Below are 20,665 nucleotides of genomic sequence, written 5' to 3' on the forward strand. Positions count from 1 at the left end.
TTCGTGCCCATCTAACTTCAGTCTTTTGCCAGCTACTCTCTGGGCAGACTCCTCCACCCTTACTCTTGGTCTCTTTATTGCCCATTCTATCTGGCACCCCAGTGTGTCTGGCAGCACCCTGACCAGAGCAGCAGTGGGCTGGGGGAAGGGTGCTGTGGGCAGGGGAATAGGAGCAGCGAGGCAGGAGGGCGTGGCTGCCAAGGAGGCAGCAGCCACCAGTCATGGCTTTGGGCAGAGCTGCGCTGATACTTTAGGATCTGGCAGTAACTGGATGCAGCTTTCATTTTATCACCTTGGGACTAGGCGAGTTGGTGGCAGGGCCTCAAAAGTCCTGCTTTATACTAGGGAATGGGTTCCACTGCCTGCACTGCCCCCACAAGCGCCTCGGTAGCAGTGCCCTGCCACTGCGTATGTTGGCTGTCACTGTTGCTCTGGCCACTGGATATTTTGTTTCTGTCTGGATTCCACGTACCAGTGCCTGCTCTGGACAGGCACTTGCCCCTGCATCTCTTACACAGGTCTTGACAATGGGAGCTTTGGGGGCCCATGCAGTGAAACCTTACTGAGCAGGAACATCTAGTTCTTTTACAACTTTGACAGGTGAATCCTCCACTCGGTAAGGGTTGTAAGATTTCTGACAGGTTCTACAAAACTGTTCAAAATAAACCTTGTTTGTTCCCTGGACACACCATAGGTATGCACTCTGCCAGCGAATGTTGCAGTCTTTGCAGTGATAGTAGCCCTATTTGTGCCAGAAGTGCAGGTGCTTCTTACCTGGCTCTGCACCCAGCAGCAACCTCTCCTGCATAGTGGCGGTCACATCCCCGGCATCCCCAACACTTCCTGCTGCCAGGGGGCGCTTTGGCCTCTGCAGCACGGGCTGTGGGGCTGCCTCACTAGTTTGAGTCTCCTGGTGTTCCTGCTCTGCCCTTGGCGGTGGGAATGCCTTCCTTGCTGCCCCCTTGAACTCCTTTGGTGCCACAGGGCCCTGAGTGCTTGCTGGGGCCTCCTCCAGGCAGCTGGTAAGGCAGTGGGAGTGCAGGAAGTGTGTGGGGCCAGCTGGGGTTCTGGAGTCCCGGGCCCTGCACAGAGGTGTCTGCCACCTGAGTGTGCACTGAACTGAAGCATCACCCTGCGGTTTCACCCCACATCGCAGCAGCTGGGCCTTCCAGGGCACGGATCAAAGCCTGGGCTCAGGTGTGACAGGAGTGTGGCAGAGGAGAACGAGGCAGGAGGGGGGTGGCCTTGGCATCCAGTGGATACAGAAAGAGATAGGAATAGGGGGTGCATGCCGGATACCTGAATGCACCCAGCACTTCGTCCCCCATTGCGGCCATCTGGGCAGCCCCTATTATTTGGTGGGGCTGAGGCAGGCCCCAATAGGAGTTTTCCAGGAAGGGCTGACCTTTCCCAACTGTTTTAGATCTACACTGATTATTCCAGTGATACCCTTGTTGACAGTTCAAGGACTACCAGGTTTAGTTGAAGGGACAGATAATGTCTGGGTTGCCCTTACAGGTGTGACAGAGCAATTCTGGGCAACATGTCCCTTTTTGCCACAATGAAAATAAATGGCCTTGTTTTTTCTCATTCCCCCAGCCTGCGGATGAATAACTTGAGTAATACCTGCTGCCGAGGCAGCCCCCTCTACACATGAGGGGCCAGTATCTGCACAAATCCGAATCATTTCTGGCAATGTAGCCTGTCTTTTGTGGGCTCTTAAAGCCTTTTTATACCATCTATTTGCATTTTTAAAGGTGAGTTGTTGAACTATTAATTTGCTAGCTTCTGTATTACCTATGATCCTTTCACTAGCTTGCATTATGTGTGCGGCAAAATCTTGAAAAGGCTCATCTGGGCCTTGATAAACAGAAGCCAAATTAAGGGCTGTCTCACCCTTGGAAGGAAGTTCCCTCCAAGCCCTCATGGCAGCCATCTTGGTTTGCTCATATGCTGGCAGTTCAAAGGTCAGTTGATTATCTGTGATAGCAAGGCACTGTCCCCGACTAGCATAGCCTTTGTAATGGGTATGTTATGAACAACATAAGGAGCTGCCTGGTCTGTGCAAAATTCAAAGAAGTTTCCTTTCCACAATAAGTAATCACCTGGATCCAAACACACTTTGGCTGTTGCCTTCCAATCATTTTGGGCCATAATCTGTTGTTCTAGAATTTCCATTAAACTCAAAGTAAAGGGAGCAGTGGGACCATATGTAGCAGCAGCTTGTTTTAACTCTTTCAGGGTTTTAAAATGTATGGCTTCATAACAACGTATAACTTGTCCGGGATTTTCAGGGACTTGAACTTCAGTTACAGGGTAGATATGCTGAACACCCTCCACAGTCTCCCCTGCCCCTCTAGCTTCTTTAATGCTCACTGCAAGAGAGACAGGGAAAATGGCTTGTACTGCTTGAGAGGCAGAAAGCACCTGTGCTGCGGCCATATTTCCCCTAGCTGAAGAGGCTGGGAAAGCTGCCTGTGGATCAGTCAAGTTAACTGGGTGTTAAGAAATGGTATTTGCAAGGACACACCCCTCTGGTGGGGAGGTTTCTTGTCCCCCACCACTCCTTCCTTCTTAACTTGGACCAGGCTAGAGAGCTCAGGCTCTACAGGCAGCACCCTTGCTCGGCTCTCCGTGTCCCGCTTAGCTGTGGGACTTGATTTTAACATAATGTTCTGAACCAAGTCCTTCATGGTTACAAAACCCCTCCAAACCAACCTCCAGAAAATCAAACACAGGAGTCACACATGCAACAAACACTTCTACAGACACACCCCCCAGGAGTCTTGAGACTCTACCTGCACTTCAATATCCCTTTCTCTTTGGCTTCCTTGAAGCCTGTATATATTCTAGCCCTAAAAAACGCATATCCCATGCTTTACACCTGACGTGCCAGTACCATGCACTGCAGTGCTGAATACTAACTGACGAAATCGCTTCCCCCTCCGTTGCGCGTCTTTTGAGAAGTGTTTTCACCGCCCTCTTAATCCTACCGGGGTCCTTTCCTGGTCACCAATTGTACGGATCCGTTGGGTTCTTGCTGTACCCCAGGAAGGAACAGCAGCAAGAATGAGGAAAAAATAGACAAGAGACAAAAAGCTGGGATCAGATAGAGGTCCTCTCTCTCTAGTGCAGAAGGGGAACTACCCGAGAACAGTGGAGCATTTATTTATACCAAGAGGTTGGTTAATTTTCGCCTCACTGTCCAGCAATCAGTCAACAAGCTACAACAGCTTGTTTCCATGCTTCGAGGAGCTCCCGTGTTCTCGAGCTGGCTTCGTTCTGCACACGTAATTACTTTGCAGCTTCAGCGGGTCCCAACAGTCAAGCGCCAGGATAGCCACACAGCTGGAACTGACCATTTAGACGGGTCTTCTTTTTTAAAGAGTACTTTATATCATCATCCATAAAGTGATTTATGAAACAATGATTTCAGTGTTTTGATTTCCAATAAGAAATACAGCTACAGGCTCAGTTACTTATAACCATTTGCTAAATTCACTTGCTAAGCTGAGAATTTAAACAAGAGATATTACTATTTAATTTTTTTGTTTTGAAACAAGGTTTTACTATGCAGTTTAAGCTGGTTTTAAACTTACTTTGTAGCCCAGGCTGGCCTTAAACTCACAGTGATCCTCCTGCCTCAGCCTCCCGAGTGCTGGGATTATAGGCATGCACTGCCATACTCAGCCATAATTTTGATTGTTAAATAAGTTGTCATTTATCAAATAAGTGTCAAATACTATCAGGATGAGTCTGGTTGACTGTGAGACCAGGATTATTTCTTATCCCTGGGAGTGCGTGGGGGGTGGACTCTCATTCCCAATAATTTGAAAGTGCCCACTTCGTTCTATCCCAACTGCCACCGCCTTCCAGCCTTTAATTTGGGTTGTAGTTTTGTATAGCAGGCCACATCAAAACAGTGGCTTAAAACAATATCATTTTGATGACACATCTGAGGTTACAGGGTTTAGCTACATAATTCTTTTAAGGGCTTCTTGAGCGTTAGTCAGATAGTGGCTCAAGATAAGCTCTCCTTTGAAAGCTTCACTAGGGCTTCTAGTAATCGGGCTGGGGAGACTCAAACAGCAAGGTTCCCTGGCCAACTATTTCCTGCGTTATCACTGTGGGTCTTTTCATGTAGTGACAACACACCTGCCATTTTTCTTTTATGACAGCTAGAGTCTCTCTGAACACATTCCCAAAGAGAAAGTTCATGATCCTTTGTAACCTCGTCTTTTATTTTTTATTTATTTATTTTGGTTTTTTTCCGGTACCGGGAATCGAACTCATGACCTTTCACTTGCCAGGCAGGCACTGTGCCACTGAGCTAAATCCCCAGCCCCCTGTAACTTCGTCTTTTAAATGCCTGCTGTAGTTTGGAATTTGAATGTTCCCCCCAGAGCCCCTGTGTTGAAAAGCCTGATGTCCAACCAGGGGCACTATTAGTAGGAGGAGAAACCTTTAAAGAAGAGGGTGGTGAGAGGTTTGAAGTTGTTGGTGGCATGCCCTGGCAGAGGACGGTGAGGCCCTGGCCTCTGTTCGCCCTCTTGCTTCCTGGTGAGCAGCGCGCTTCATCATGTGATTACTACCATGATGCTTTGCTTTGCCATAAGCCAAACGCAACGGAGCAGCTGGCCTAGAGACAAAGCAAACCTTTCCTCCGCCTAACTTGATTACCTCAGGTAATTATAGAAATGAAAAAGTGACTACTATGGTTCCTTAGTGGTACTTCTGCCTCACTTTATTCCTCAAGGCAGTTACCAAGTTCTCCCAGATTTAAAGGAGAGGGCACAGACTCTGCCTCTAGATGGAAAAATACTGAAGAGTCCATGGTCATGTTTTAAAACAACCATTATTCAATCTCATTCTTAACTGGTCTTCTACTGTGTTCTCACATCTTCTAGGCAAAAGGGCAAGAGGGTTCACCCATACCAAAATAAATGTAATACAACCATATTTTCATTTCTTTTCCTTTCTCTTCATATCATTCATTCACCAGCAGGTCTCTGTCGTCTTTGGGATAAAGTTCAGATTTGTTAGGAGAAAAAAATCGAGGGCAAGGGATATAGCTCAGTGACATAAGTGCCTGCCTGGCAAGCACAATGTCCTGAGTTTGATTCCTGATACCAAGAAAAAAAGAAAAAGAAAAATAGAGAACTTGTGATCTGGCTACTATCCTCCCTCCTTCTCTCTCCATCTGCCTCTCCCTCCTCCTCCTCAACTGTTGAGAATTGCTCATTTGAATAAATCTCATGTGTTCAAACTACAGACATGGTCTCTGCGTGCCTGGCATCTGTCCCTGCGATGATTAACGCAGAGGAGTGTTGCCCCCTGGGATGTACAAGCCAGGTAGAGGAGATCTGGTCCAGGGATGAGCTGCTTGTGTATCAGAGACATGATCCTGGCTGAGCCCTTTGCTGTCCCTAGGAAATGCGCAGCCTGGGAAGGGCAGGCTCTCTCCAGCAAGAATGGATAGTGAGCCAGTTTTTAAAGACATATTTTATGTATGTACCATCAAACAGTGCACAGTCTGAAACTGGGGACCCAGATGCCATTTTCATTCCTTCAGTCAATCTCTGTTTCTCTCTCATTGAAGGAAGTGTGTACCTTCTTCTCTGGTGATGAAGAAGTTTGCCTGATGTGTGTGTTCTCATCCAGGGATAGACTGAAGTTTCAATCTTTGTATAAGATGAGAAACCTTGGTTCACTTAGAAGATGGTGTCCTGAAAACAGTAAAATTAAGAACTTGCAGTCATTTAACTGCTACTGCCAAATAGACCTTCAAGATAGTGTAGTGGTGCACCTGTCATCCAAGTACTCATGAGGCTGAGGCAGGAAGATTGCCACAAGTTTAAAGCCAGCCTGGGCTACATAGTGAGTTCAAGGTCAGCCTGAACTACACGGGGAGACCCTATCACAAAACAGCAACAGCCGGGCATGGTGGTGCACACTTGTAATCCCAGCACTCAGGAGGCTGAGGCAGGAGGGATGTTGTGAGTTCGAGACCTGTCCGGACTACAAAGTGAGCACAAAGCCAGCCTGAACTGCATCATGAAGCCCCGTCTCAAAAAGACAAAAAAAAAAAACAACAATCACAACAACAAAATGGACTTTAAAGAGTTAGATTTTTTTTTCCTTTAGAGACAAGTGACTTCGCCAAACTGCCACAGGCCGAGGGCATAAATGAAATGGCTACCCCCAAGCCCCTCTAAGCCTGGATAAATGGATAGAATATGCAAATCTGGCACTTGGAGTTTAAAGTTCAGTTTCATTACCTTAGGCAGAGAGGGAGAGGTTCCAGTCCAGGAAGGGATGAAACAAGACTGGACGTGTCTATTGTTTCAATGTATTCCTTCCCCTCATTGTCCCATGCTACAAAAGACCCCAAAGGCCCCTGTACGTGCTGAGGGGGTGACGAGACAAATGGGCCTTGCCATCTCTTCTGTCCCAGCTTTGAATAAACCCTCTTTCCTTTTTACCAAAATAAATGGCCATCTTTATTTGCTCAGGAGGAAGCAGAAGAACCTTGCATAGGAACTTCTGTAGCGGTTGCATGCACTTTACAGAGTCAGCATGGTACTACCCGCCTTACAGCAGGGTAAGGGTGGAAACAGACCAGACAAGGGACCGATACAGTGGTGCCTTGGTTCATGAGCTTAATTATTTCCATAGTTCTGGTGGTGAGTGTGGAAGACCCACCTGAGGATTGGTGCTAACAGCATAAAAGCAGAACTGAAGCGGAAGATGGCATGCTGGTGCTGCAGAAGCTTGTCACACTACTTTTCTTGATGATAACAGCTGAGTTCACATCAGGTGAGCCCAAGGCTATCTTTGCTACAAATGCCAGTTCGTTGTCTGACCCCAAGATCAGGAGCAGTCCAAATCTTGGGAGGATGTCTCTTAACAGTACCGTGGTTATCTCTGTGTCTTTTCTGTTGAGGTGGGAAAAGCTTCTGCCCTTCCTAAGAAAGTGTAGACAAACACCAACATATATTGATACCCTCCTGCACGAGGCATTTCAGAGACGTTTGCAAGCAAGTTTTCGCAAGGAGTGGCTCCCATTTCTTGACTATCCAGGGACTAAGTGAGCCCTTGTCTCAAATTGTTTTGAGCATCTGCTAGGCATTGTTTACAAATGGCTCAGGGATGGCTGTGGGCCATGGCACAGAGGAATGGCATCTTCGGAGTGTCTCTGGGCATCATCTTTCCCATGTGAGTCCCTTGTCTCACAAACCTAAGGCTCAGTATTTCAGGGATGGCAAGTCTCCCATCAGAGATTGTCTACTATTTCCAGATTTCATTTTTTTTCTTTTATTTTTTTTTGGTCTTTTTGAGACAGGGTCTCGCTATGCAGTGCAGGCTGGCTCTGAGCTCTGTTGCCCAGGCTGGTCTTGAATTCACAATGATCCTCTTGCCTCAGCCTCCTGAGTGCTGGGATTACAGGCATGCACTACCACACCCAGCCACCAGATTTCAACTGGTTTAGGGGAATGGGGAATAAAAGGGAACAGTGAAAGGAAAAAAAATATATATATATATATGTATACACACACACACACACACACACACACACACACAAATTTCTCAGTTCATTGAAAAGACAGGTCTGTGCTAATATTGTTTGGACAGTTAAATGCTGCTATCCCACACTCTGAGTAACTGATTTAAAGACAGCAATTCACAATGTATCAACCCTTGTTACTCTCCTATCATATTGTTTTGGAATTTTATTTTTTGTTTCTATTTGTTTATTTCTTGTTTATTGTTTCTTTTTCTTTAAAATAAAAATTAAAAAATATATATAACAATATAAAAAAATTTCCAGATTTCCTGGCAAACCATGCCTCTTTGTCAGGAGAGTAATTTGGGTCTGCAGGAGGGGAAGCTCCAGGACGCGGGGCGTAGCTAGGGTCGCCCTCTGTGGGGAAGTGACAGCAGCCTGCTTTGCTTCCCTGGCCATCTGTTGGCTTCCTCTGGCTTCTAATGTTCCCGTCCTCTGGTGCCCTCTACAGTATAGAACAGAAAGTTCTTGTAGCTGTAGTCTCTGTTTGTTCACCCCAAGCTGAGGCATGTCCTTTCTTGGGGCCGTATAGCACCAAGGAGCTAGAATAACTCTTAAACTTTATCTCTTTCCCCCCAGCCATTAGGAGCCCTCTTCTTATATTGGAGTCAGTATAGATGTTAACAACCTATTTGCCCTTTTGCCAGCAAAAGAGACCTCATCGAGGCTGTTAGCTCTGCCTTCTGGGCTGAGGTTCTGGTAGGCAGAGGCTAGACCTCTACCACAGAGCTGAGTCACCACTGCATATCCTGTGCATTGGACTCCTTTTAGCACAACGCGACAGTCATGACGGGAGTCTTCCAGTTCACCTGGAACTGGGTCAAGAGTGTTTATTGTCTCTAGAGTTGTGTAGGGATTTTCACATAAGAGCCCCTGATAGCAATACATACCTGGATTTGACAACCAATGGTGTCCTCTCTGGTCCATTAAGGTTATAACTGAATGTGGTGCCCAAATGGGCCATTGTTGTCCCAAAGGCAACTTATTAGTCTCCTGCATCAGCAAGGCAGTGGAAGCAAGTGCCCTAAAGCATGGAGACCATTCTAGGGCTACAGAGTCTGGTTTTTTTCGGGTGTTTTTTTTTTTTTGTCTTTTTTTGACATAGTCTTGTTATGCAGTTCAGGCTGGCCTTGAGCTCACTTTGTAGCCCAGGCTGGCCTCCTGAGTGCTGAGATTACAGGTGTACGCCACCACGCTTGGCCCAGAGTCTGTTTTGACAAGTATACCATAGGACAATGCCAGGATCCCATGACTTGGATTAAGACTCCTATGGCCTTTTTTGTTTATGGACATATGGGAAGGAAGGCTTGGTTATATCTGATAGTCCAAGGCTGCAGCCTGAGTCAGGGCCTCTTTCATTTGTTTAAATGTTTTCTCCTGGTCAGCTTTCCAGAGGAGGAGCTCCTTTCTGGCCCTTTTGGTGGCTTAGCTGAAAAGCAGAATAGCTCAATATAGTCCCCTTCTCCTTTTTTTTTCTTTTTCTTTTATTATTATTATTATTCTGGGGGGAGGCCTATGTTGAGCAGTTCTGCTGTGTTACTTCCTCTTCTTGTAGCTGTAGTCTCTGTGTTTGTTCACCCCAAGCTGAGGCATGTCCTTGCTCACATTGGTAGATGGGGGAAGTAATCAGACCTCCTGCCTATGCTGGATGTAGGCAGCAGAGTAAAGTTTCAAGAAGATTTGTATACTAATGCCAGCCCTTTCAGACTCAGCTGCTTGTGAAAGCCACATACACCAGGCCTGACTTCTTACATCGGATGGTGGAGCCCTGTAACCTTCCTAACCTGAGTTTAAAGTTCTGAGAGTTCCATGTCTAGCCCATACCCTCTCAGTGACTGTCATCCATGGCTGTCTTATCCAGTCACTTGTGTCTGTGGAAACACGTTCCTCTCCCCAGAAACTGGGGTAAGCTACTAGTGTGCTTTATTCTTTTCTCTGTATTGTGATCAATTTCTCCCAGTTCTCTGTACCTTCTAATTTTCCTGTCAGTTCTTTCCCAAGTCTGGGAGATCTGTTTCTTTTTTTCTCTTCACCAAGTTATGATTTTCCACATATCTTAATTCTAGGTCCTGAAGAAGCTGTGTTTTGTTTTTAAATCATGAATTCTCTATTATTTTGTTTCTTTAGAAATTGATCCAGCTTCTAAATGTTATATAATGCCATTTCCTGATCCTTGGTGTCATTCCTTATGCAGTTGGAGTTCTATTCAGAAAGTCCTTGCCTATAACTTTGTCTTTGAGAGTTTTACCTAATTTTTTTTTAGCAGATTCACTGTTTCTGTTTTAGTATCTAGATCTTTGCTCCATTTTCAATTTTTTAGTAGATGGTGAGAGATATGGGTCTAGATTCCTTCTTGTATGTAGATAACCAGTTTTTCCAGTACATTTTAATAAGATGCTATTTTTTCTGTAGCCTATGCTTTTGGTCCCTTTGTTAAAGATCAAATGGCTAAATGTACTTGGGATTGTTTCTGAGCCCCTATTCTGTTCCATTGATCTACATTTCTGTTTTTATGTCAATACTGTGCTGTTCTGTCATTGTAGCTTTGAAATATAACCAGATCATGCTGGGATCATGCTGCTTCCTACTTTTCTCTTGTTGTAAGAATTGCTTTTGGTGTTCTGGATCTCTTTTGGTTCCATATAAATTTTAGGATTTTTTTTTTCTAGATCTATGAAGAATGCTGTTGGGATTTTGTTTGAGATTCCATTAAATTTCCCTATCAGTTTTTGTAATATGCCCATTTTTAAATTTTTATTTTTATTTTTTTGGCAGTACTGGGGATCGAACTCATGACCTTGTGCTTTCCAGGCAAGCGCTTATGCCAGTGAGCTATATCCCCAGCCCATAATATGCCCATTTTGACAATTTTGGTTCTCCCTGTTTAGGAACAAGGCAAGTCTTTCCATTTTCTAATGTCCTCTTCAATCTCTTTTTTCAAGACTATAGTTTTCATTGTAGGGATTTTTCATTTCTTTGCTTAGGTTAATTCCTAAATATTTAGTTTTTTTGTAAGCTATTGTAAGACAACAGGAAAGAACTCCAGTTTAAGTAGCTGGAAGTGGCACACTTAAACAAAGGGAGTCAAGCTGCCACCCCATAAAACCAGCTTGTCAGTATTTAAGAATTAACTAGTAGACTATGGTATAGTTGATCATTATCTCAGTCATAGCTTTATAGCGCTGGGACTCTCCTGACTTGTGATGTGATTCCATTCCAATGAAATGTTAGTGTCCAGGATACAAAATCAACACACAAAAATCAACATCATTCCTTTGCTATGAATACACTGAGAAAGAAACTAGAAAAACAACCCCAGCAAATCTGCACCTTTAGTTTTACTGAAGTTTAGGGTAGTTTCTGGCTGTGAGGATGGAGTCTGATTTGTTCAGCCTGTGATACTCCATGTGCCTCCTGACACCTGCAACTAGGCTTCCTGACCTCCTGCTGACTTGAATTCAGCAGCTTCACCTTGACACTGGGAGCCACTAATTAGCCAGACCACAGCTTCTGTGAGTTGTGAGCTCAATTAGCCACTCCCCAAGATGGCTACCAGCCAATCACTCTCTGCTGGAGCATATCTGAATCTGAATAACTCACCAACCACTGCAGTCTGCTGCATCTACTGCTCCATTCTACTGGTACGTTTCTGTGAAGAGGCCTTTGGGGTCACCAGGTTTGAGCTGTCCCTCCCACACAATGAGTCAGGGCTCAGTAAGAAAGCACTGCCTGCCACCTCCTTCTTCTTCACTGAAGTCTTTCTCTTCACTCTCCCCATGGTCTTCAATTTTTGCTTCAGATCCTTGCTGGGTCCCAGGGATCTACTCTCCTCTTTCTCTTCCTCAGGTTGCTATATTCCAGTGTCTGAACACCAGATCTGTGAGAGGCTCCTTCTCTGCTTCTCACCACATTTGCCATCTTTCCAGATGTCTCATTATTTTCTCTTACTTTTAAATTAAAGCTTTTTCTTGAAAATTCTTGCTTCAGTTTTAATTTTTATTGAACTAGCACTCATGCTAATTGACAACAAGCTGACTTATTTCATGGGCACATCTCAGCTTTCCTTGCTGCATAGTGTAGTACACTTAGATTGAATTTCACAGTCAAATGGTTTTTCCCTACCTTTAGAAATCATTGTCTTCAATTTTCCCTATCTTAGGTCTTCCTCCTGTTTTCCTGATCTTAATAAAAGCTATTCCCTGTGTGCATTAAGTCAAGTAGTGACCTAGTATTCATGCTTCATTCTCTTCCCTTAATACATTTCCCCATCCAGTTCATCATCCTACCTTGACAATCCTTTCCCCACAGTCTCTCTCAAATCCCTATGTTCTTCTCTATTTCATTCTCTCTTGGTTCCTTTTCACATTGCTCAACCAAAACACCCACCACCTAAAGTTAAAGGAGGAAACTCTATTCAGCTCACAATTTTTCAGCCCATAGTTGGCTGGCTCTCAGGCCAGGTGGCATACAGTGGGGCGTCACAAAGAGGAAACAATCAAAGGTATGTCAGGGCAGGCAGAAGGCAACAAGCAACAGGAAGTGGATGAGCAGAAGAAGTAGCAGCAGACCTGCCTTTTCCTTTCATCCCATCCGTGCTTCCAGGCTTTTGGGTGGTTCTACCCACACCCAGGGTGAGCCTTCCTATTTTTCATATCCAGAACTATGCTAAACCAATCAGTGGACTAATTTAGTAATCACACATCCTTAATCCCAGTGTGATACACCATAGATCCAGCCACCTCCAAAAAGCCGCATGCTCCCAGGCACCCGGGAAGAGGGGCCCTGGTGCCCAGGAAGCTGTCCAGTGGGGAGCACCGGTCTTCGGGCCTGCTCCCTGCCTCACAGGCCCAGAAGGAGGACCCCCAGCGCCCAGAAAGCCACGGGGTGGGGAGTGCCAGCCCTCAGGCCAGCCCCCAGCCTTGCAGGCGCCTGGGAGGAGGGGCCCCAGGGCCAGGGAAGCTGCTGATACACGCTGGCCCTCAGGCTGCTGCTGCTCAATTGAAAACTACCATGGCACAGATGAACAATGACACAATTGGCCCACCATGCACCGGCTGCAGAGGACCACCCACAGATGCATGTGAATCATTCCAAAATGGAGAAACCCCTGGGAGTACATCCCACACAACGGGTCACTCTTGCTCCTGCCTTTGAGAATCAGAAGGGTCCAGAGTCAAGGGAGGAGTAGCTGCTGAACAAGGACTCGGAGAACATGAGAATACAGACTAAGCCCGAAGAGTCAGAGGTCCTGTGGACTGGGGTCACGAGAGCTGTTTGGAAGCTGTAAACCAGGAAGTCCTTGTGCAATACCTGGGGAGACCCCCTGGAAGCCATTCCTCCCTTGACAGTACAGGCTGTGGAGGAGGAGTGCGTGGAGCTCTGGAGAGGTCTGCACCAAGATTCCTGCTGCCTGTGCTGATGGTTGAGGAGATGACACTAACTAATTGTGGGGTCCCAATGCGATGGGAGGCTGGAGAAAAAAAGCTACAAAGAATGGCTTTCACCCCAGATGGCTCACTTGAGATGTTAGTAAGAATTGCCTTCTCAGTATTCTGTAGCCATGACGAGGATGAGGCCAAGGAGAGAAAACAAAGAGACTGAAATAAAGCAGCTGCTTTTGCTGCAGCACTAAGAGAAACAGACCCCAAGTCTGATTCCTGGGCCCCAAGAAAAACTCAACAACTGCATTCATCTGCTACTGGTGTCAAAAGCCAGGCCACCTCAAGAGGAACTGCCCTAAGAGCCCTCCTGGGCCATGCCCTGAATGCAAAGGTGACCACTGGAGATCCGTCTGCCCTCTGAACAGGAGGCCCCAGAGCTCAGACCCATACTACCAGTTAGTCCACAAGAATGAGGGAACCTGGGGCATACTCCGCCTCCTCTCTCTGGCCAGACTGTCATCCCCATGAAGGAGCCCCAGGTAATCATGACTATGGAGGAATAAGAAAACAGCCTGTTGCTAAACACAGGTGCAAGTCTCTCGGTCCTTCTTTTCTATCCTGGCTTTCCTGCCAGTCGTCACACCTCAGTGACAGGAGTCACTGGTGAGGAAGTAATATGCTAGTTCTGACAACCTTTAGGCTGTAACTACTTATTAGATCCTTCTTGCATATCTCTGTCTTCCTGAGAAACCACTTTGAAGATACCACCATGTATTGCAGCAGCCATTGATACTTACCTACTAATCTGTCCATAACTCTGTAATGTTTGTATTGTTCCTATGCTATTTCATAAATGGATGTAGGTTTATTACTATGTGTTTCCTACAACAACCACTGAGAATAGTCAGTGAATATTCAATTGATCACTCCTGTATAGCTCTATTTATTTTCTTTAGAAGCCACTTTGAAGATACCAAAGTACAGTACAACAACCATTGATAATTACCTACCTCTTTTGTCTGTAACTCACTATTATTTGTCTATTTGTTTTCCTGAGAAACTATCTTGTAGGTAACAATATGTAAAAAAATAACCATTGATAATTTCCTACCACTTTGTCTGTAATTTGGTAAGCCCCCCCCTTTTATTATGTTATCCTTCTTTTACTCTTAAAAACAAAAACAAAAACAAAAAGCCACATGTGTGACTGCCCAAGGCTTTAGGGGGACATGTAGATATAAATCATAACACATCCCTTAATCATGGAAGGGAATTTTAAATTTACTCTGAGGATTCGGCTATGTTAGTCTATATAATACACTGAGAACAGGTGATGAGAGGAAAAAGAACACATTGTATTACACACTTAAGGCATGAGAGTGTGAGACCAAATTAGGAGGAAGAGGTTGGATATTATAGAATGTAAAGGGCTATGAGTGTCCAGGAGAAAGAAGGAGGTAGGGGCTATGGGAGGCTATAGGGAGGATCTGCTTGGCAAGCAAGGGTTGTCAGTATACATATGAGGTCTTCCAGTAACTGTCATGTGCAGTGATCAATACCTGAGCAAGTGAGAGATGCCCAACCTCTTCTTCCTTTAGGAGGACCCTTCCTGGGAAGAAAGTGAAAAGTGTGAGATGAATCCTCTGTATGCATATGTTATTTACTTATACAGACATATTTATATTGCTTTTTATAACAGGAAAGTTTTTAGATCCATTCCTGTACCTACAAAGCTCTGAGTTTTCCCTAATTAACTGGAAATATGTCAAGGAAATGTATTCAAGGTGGAACATTTTACTCTCACCCGGTTACCACAGCATCGATAATCATCTCGTCACTACTGTTAGGTGTGAGGGGTCAAAATACTCAATGCCTAAAATTCAGGAGGGAAAGGTTTGTTTAGCTCACATTAGCTCACAGTTTGTGGAGGTTTCAGTCCATACTCAGCTGGCTCCAAGAGTAGCACATGGCAACGGTTCATGGTGACAGAAATCAGCAAAAGCAACAAGAGCAAAAAGGGAGGAGGAGCAAGAGCGAATCTCTTTCCCTCCCTTGTAGTGTAAGCAGGCTGCCTGCCCCAGGACAGGTGTAGCATTCACACCCATAATCCCAGCATTGGACCATGGATCAATCACAAATTCTAGAAGCCCATCCCATGACTGCTTGAGGCTTTGGAGGAACATCTAGACACAAACCATAACAGAGACATAGAGTATTTCTAGGTCTCATGGCCTATGCTCAGTGATTTCGGAAACGTGAGCATTTGTTAAAGATCACTCCTCAGTGAGCTGTAAGGGTGATTTAGATTAGAAATCATCTTTCATAAATTTTTTTCTAAGTTCCTCATATGGTAAAGGTCCCTGAGGGAGCAGTGACCACCCGAAAGAAACAAGAAACAGTTTTGAAGCTGGGTGTGGTGGTGCACTCCTGTAATCCCAGCACTCGCGAGGCTGAGGCATGAGGATCGTTGTGAGTTTGAGGCCAGCCTGAGCTACAAAGTGAGCTCAAGACCAGCCTGAACTGCACAGCAAGACCCTGTTTCAAAAAGACAGAAAAAAGAAACAGTTTTGAAACAGTAATGTTCCCAATAACCTCGAAGAAAAATGTCAATAAGCATGTACATAGCATAAATAAGACAATAATGCATTAGTTAGGGTTCCCTAGAGGAACAGATTTAATATACAACATGAATTTGCTAGGTAGGCTTACGATGGTCACCAATAGAATCAGTTGTGAAAAAGTGTGGAATGGCTGTCTGTGTGCTGAAGGACCAGAAGAGTGGATCAAAGGTTGAAAGCCTGGAGCTCACTGAAGAGTCCAGTGTGAGTCTGTGTCAGAAAGCCAAAGGGTCAAGGTTGGAAGGCTCAGCACCTGTACTGAAACCCTGAAGGAACTGGAGACAGACATCAAAAGGTAATGGTGTAGACTGGAGCTCCTCTGAAGAAAAAAGAGGGAAGACTTCTTGATAGCTTCTCATCTTATTCCATCCAAGGCTATAAGGCTATTGACTGGCACCACTTATCCCAGGCCGAGTCTTCCTCCTCATCCTGTGGTTTACATGTCAATCATCTCCCAGTACAATGTGAGCTTTACTAATCTGCTAAGTGATGCTTACTGAAGTCAAGTTGACACATCACACTTAACAATGACAAATGACAATTGTCATAGTTCCCTGAACTCTACAAGTAACTGTTGGGAACATAAGAAGGTAACAAAAAACATTTGCACTCAGTACAGATGTCTTTGTGATACTGCCTGCTTCCTTGCTTGAAAGAGTAACTCTCTCTATATCTGCTTTACAGTAAACTCCAAGTGTACTTGTGCATGACTGGCTATATGTCTCTCTCTTTTTTTTTTTTTTTTTTTTTTTTTTGTCTTTTTGAGACATGGTCTGGCTACGCAGTTCAGGATGGCCTTGAGCTCACTTTGTAGTCCAGGCTTGTCTCAAACTCACAATGATCCTCCTGCCTCAGCCTCCCGAGTGCTGAGATTACAGGCGTGTACCACCATGTCTGGTTATACTTTATTTTCTGTAGCAATGTCCTTGGCTTACTACAAGCAGTTACTCCAGTCTTTCTGTTATTCTATCTTACCTAATATTTTCTAATATCTGAAAATGATTTCCTTCCCTCTACCTTTCCAACCATGCTCCATCCCTTCTTACCTGTTATTTCTTATTTCAGCCTGCATTTAGTTCTTTGTACTTAGAAGTTTTATCATTCTGTTTTTACTTTTCCTTAATATTATTTTACCTACTTACAGTGTAAGCTCTGAGAGGAACAAAAGTCAAATAGATCTTCCTTGCACATTTTGTTTACCCAGCTGCCTCTTCACTATTCTTAGTACATTATTTATGAAATAATAATTGCTGATAAAAAAGTTCTGTTGAGTTAATGCAATGCAAAACACTACTAGAAGTATGATTACTGAGGAGGAGAAAGTACATTTATTTCAATGATCCTGAAAGGATGGAGGGAAGGATAAATATATATCTACAGAGATATTTGTATCCTTGGGGTAGGAAGTTACCTGAAAGCTTTGATTCTTTCTCTGAACTGGAACAAGTTCCCTGCCTAGGATTAATGCACTGATGGTAGACTGGAAGGCATTGAAGACAGCTATTGAAATCTGAATATCTACTAAAAAGAATGCAGAAAATGCTGGAGGAAATCTGCGAGGAATGTCGAGTGTTGGAGACCGTCACTCTAGACTAACCTCAATTAGCATCACTGACAGATTTCCTCCAGCACTGTTCAGCAGTGTAGGCATTGGGGAGAAATCAACTTCAGTGAAACATTGTTGGAAGTTTGAAAAATAGATCAGAGGAAAGTTTTAAAAAGTTAGAAACTTGAGAGCAATAGTGAAAATGATTCAGGTGATTTGGTGACATCTTTGATCAAGTAGACAAAGAAGTGAAATCAGAAGCATGCTAATATTTCATAACAAAAATGATAGAGCTGAGGGAGTAAATGACTCCATGTAGCTAAGAAGTAGTCATAAGACCCTATGTGTGAAACAGATTATGAAAAGACACACTTGAGGATGGAGAAATAGGAGTGACAGAAGATGGATGGAAGTAATTCCACACATCGAATGGGTTGCGTTGGGGCGAGGGTCAAGAGAAAGATAAGACCTTACAGGCAAAATTTCTTCCAAGATCTTTAAATACCCATCAGCATCTTAACTTCTTAAAGTCTGTAGTGTCTTGAAGGATGCCTCGAATATTTTATGGAATGTGTCATGACCAAATGACTCATTCACTGGTAATAAAATAAGGCCACTATGATCTTACTTGTGGTATGTCAACCTCACTTGAATAAGTAATACCTAGCAGCTCAGCACAGGTCTGACTGTGTCTGTAGATGATTTATTTACAGGCTGCACACTGAGAGGAAAGACCCACCCAGTTGTGAGTGGCACCAACAAATAGGTTAGTAGTCTGGACAGAATAAAAGAGAAAGGAGAAAAAGTTTCTCCTGTTTTCTTTGGAGGAGGAGCTCTTGTCATTGCTATTGGCTCAGGACATTTACTTCAGTTCCTTCAGGCTTCCAGGGCAGCTTATGCCAAACTGCAGTGAGCTACAAGCCTTCAACCTTGGACCCAGTGCTCCAGTCCTCCAGACCACCAATGGCCATTTCAACCTCTTCCATCCCTGATTGTGCTGGTGGCTACTGGGACTCCTCAGCTTCTGATCCTATGAGACTACCTCCTAAATCCTTTATAGAATCATCTGCATTTTTATTTTAAATCTGTTCCTCTTGTGAACCCTAATGCAGGCACCTTAGGTGTCATTAACAATCCATGCATCTGAACAGTTTTTAAGTAACTGGGGTGAAAGTGAGATTATAAGATTATGCTCACTCAGAACATTATCTCCTCTGGGCTATTTAAAAATGTGTTTATGTGCAGTTGCCCACCCAGGGAGGCACCCAGGAAGGCAGGCAGCAGGTGCCTGGGAAGCAACGTGGAGACTTGTGCTGGCCCCTGGGCTGGCCACCCCCATGAGGTTGACAACCACTATGCCGCAGAGAAGCACCAACACAACAGGCCAGCCCAGAGACGTGTGTGAACCGTCTCGACATGGAGAAATCTCTGGGAAAACATGCCACACGGTGGGTCACTCTTGGCCCTGCCCTTGAGAGCCAGAAAGGTCCAGAGTCAGCGGAGGAGCAGCTGATGAACAAGGACTCAGAGAACATGAGAGTACTGACGCTCGACAACACAGAGATCGAGCTGACTGGGGACGCAAGAGCCATTCAGGAGCTGGAAACAGGAAGATCTTGTGCAATACCTGGGGAGACCCCTTGGAGGCCATTCTTCCGATAACTGTACAGGCTGCCGTGGAGGAGCTCGTGGAGCTCTGGAGAGGTCTGCACCGAGACTTCATGGATTACACGGGTGCCCAATATTTAGATTCTGTAGAACCGCTTTCATGGAGAAGGACCATTGTCTCCAAGGAGGAGTCCTGTGAAATCATGACTGTAGAGGAAAGTGGATGGCCTGTTGCTGGACACTGGTGCTGGTCTCTTGGTCCTTCTTTTTAGCCCTGGCCTTCCTTTCAGCCATCACACTTCAGTGAAAAAAGTCACTGATGAGGAGGTAATCCGCTCTTTTTTGCAACCCTTAGGCTGTAACTACCTGTTGGATCTTTCTTGCATATCTTTGTTTTCCTGAGAAACCACTTTGAGGATGCCAACATGTATTGCAGCAGCCATGGATGATTTCCTACCAGTCTGTTCATAACTCTGTAATGTTTGTATTGTTCCTATGCTATTTTGTAAATGAATGTACGTTTGTTACTATGTGTTTTCAGCAACAATCATTGAGAATAGTCAATGATTATTTGATTGATCCCTCATGTATAGCTCTATTGTTTTCCCTAGAGACCACTTTGGAGAAACCAAGATATGGTACAACAACCACTGATAATTGCCTGCCATTTTTGTCTGTAACTCACTATTATTTGTCTATTTGTTTTCCTGAGAAACTATCTTGAAGATATCAATAGGTAAAATAACAACCATTGATAATGTCCTACCACTTTGTCTGTAATTTGGTGAATCCCCCTATTGCTATGTTGTCCTTCTTTTACCCTTTAAAATAAAAAAATGTGTTTAATTAACTAACCCCTACTTCTGTATTGCCTACTCTGAAAACTGGAGCTGATTGCTTAAAAAACAACTACTTTTCTCAAATATTTTCTACATCCATGCAGAATGTACTAACAAGAATCACACAGCCCCTAGCTGTGCAGGCACCTGGGAGGCGGGCAGTAGGTGTCTGGGAAGTCGCGCAGCAGTGTGCACTGGCGTGAGCCAGCTCTCACCCCAGCCACCGCTGTGTGGTTGAGAACTATCATGGCACAGAGAAGCAATGACACAACTGGCCCACCACTTGCTGGCTGCAGAGGCCCACCTGGGGACATGCGTGAATCATCCTGACATGGAGAAACCCCTAGGAATACATGCCACACAATGGGTTGCTCTTGCCCCTGCTGTTGAGAACCAGAAAGGGCCAGAGTCAGAGGAGGAGCAGCCGTGGAACAAGAACTCAGAGAACATGAGAATACAGGCTACGCCCGAAGACTCAGAGGTCTAGTTGACCAGGGTAACGAGAGCCATTCAGAAGCTGGAAACCAGGAAGAGCCTTCACAATACCTGGGGAGACCCCCTGGAAGCCTTCCTCTGACAGTACAGGCTGCAGTGGAGGAGCACATGGAGCTCCAGAGAGGTCTGCACCAAGATTCCTGCTGCCTGTGCTGACAGTTGGGGAGAGGACACTAAGTGGTTGAAGGGTCCAATGCGCTGGGTGGTTGAAGAGAAAAAGCTACAAAGAATGGCTTTCACCCCAGATGGCTCACTTGAGATGTTAGTAAGAATTGCCTCCTCAGTATTCTATAGCCATGACAAGGCCAAGGAGAGAAAACAAAGAGACCGAGAAAAAGCAGCTGCTTTTGCTGCAGCACTAAAAGAAACAGACCCTAAGTCTGATTCTTGGGGCCCCAAGAAGTACTCAATGACTACATTCATCTGCTACCACTGTTGAAAGCCAGGCCACCTCAAGAGGAGCTGCCCTAAGAAGCCCCCTGGACCATGCCCTGACTGCAAAGATGACCACTGGAGATCAGTCTGTCCTCTGAAGCGGAGACCCCAGAACTCAGACCCATACTACCAGGTAGTCTAACAGGAATGAGGGGGCCTGGGGCATATTCTACCTTCTC

General features: G+C 44.9%; 1 protein-coding gene across 1 annotated transcript in view; it reads left to right on the forward strand.

The window, feature by feature from the left end:
* The window catches only part of LOC102008712 (oxidized low-density lipoprotein receptor 1), a gene marked incomplete in the record, with an annotated part of 59,374 nt that overhangs the window by 11,878 nt on the left and 26,831 nt on the right, over positions 1-20,665 (forward strand).

This window comes from Chinchilla lanigera, unplaced genomic scaffold (assembly GCF_000276665.1).
Source record: "Chinchilla lanigera isolate Chin_1 unplaced genomic scaffold, ChiLan1.0 scaffold00012, whole genome shotgun sequence".
NCBI lineage: Eukaryota > Metazoa > Chordata > Mammalia > Rodentia > Chinchillidae > Chinchilla > Chinchilla lanigera.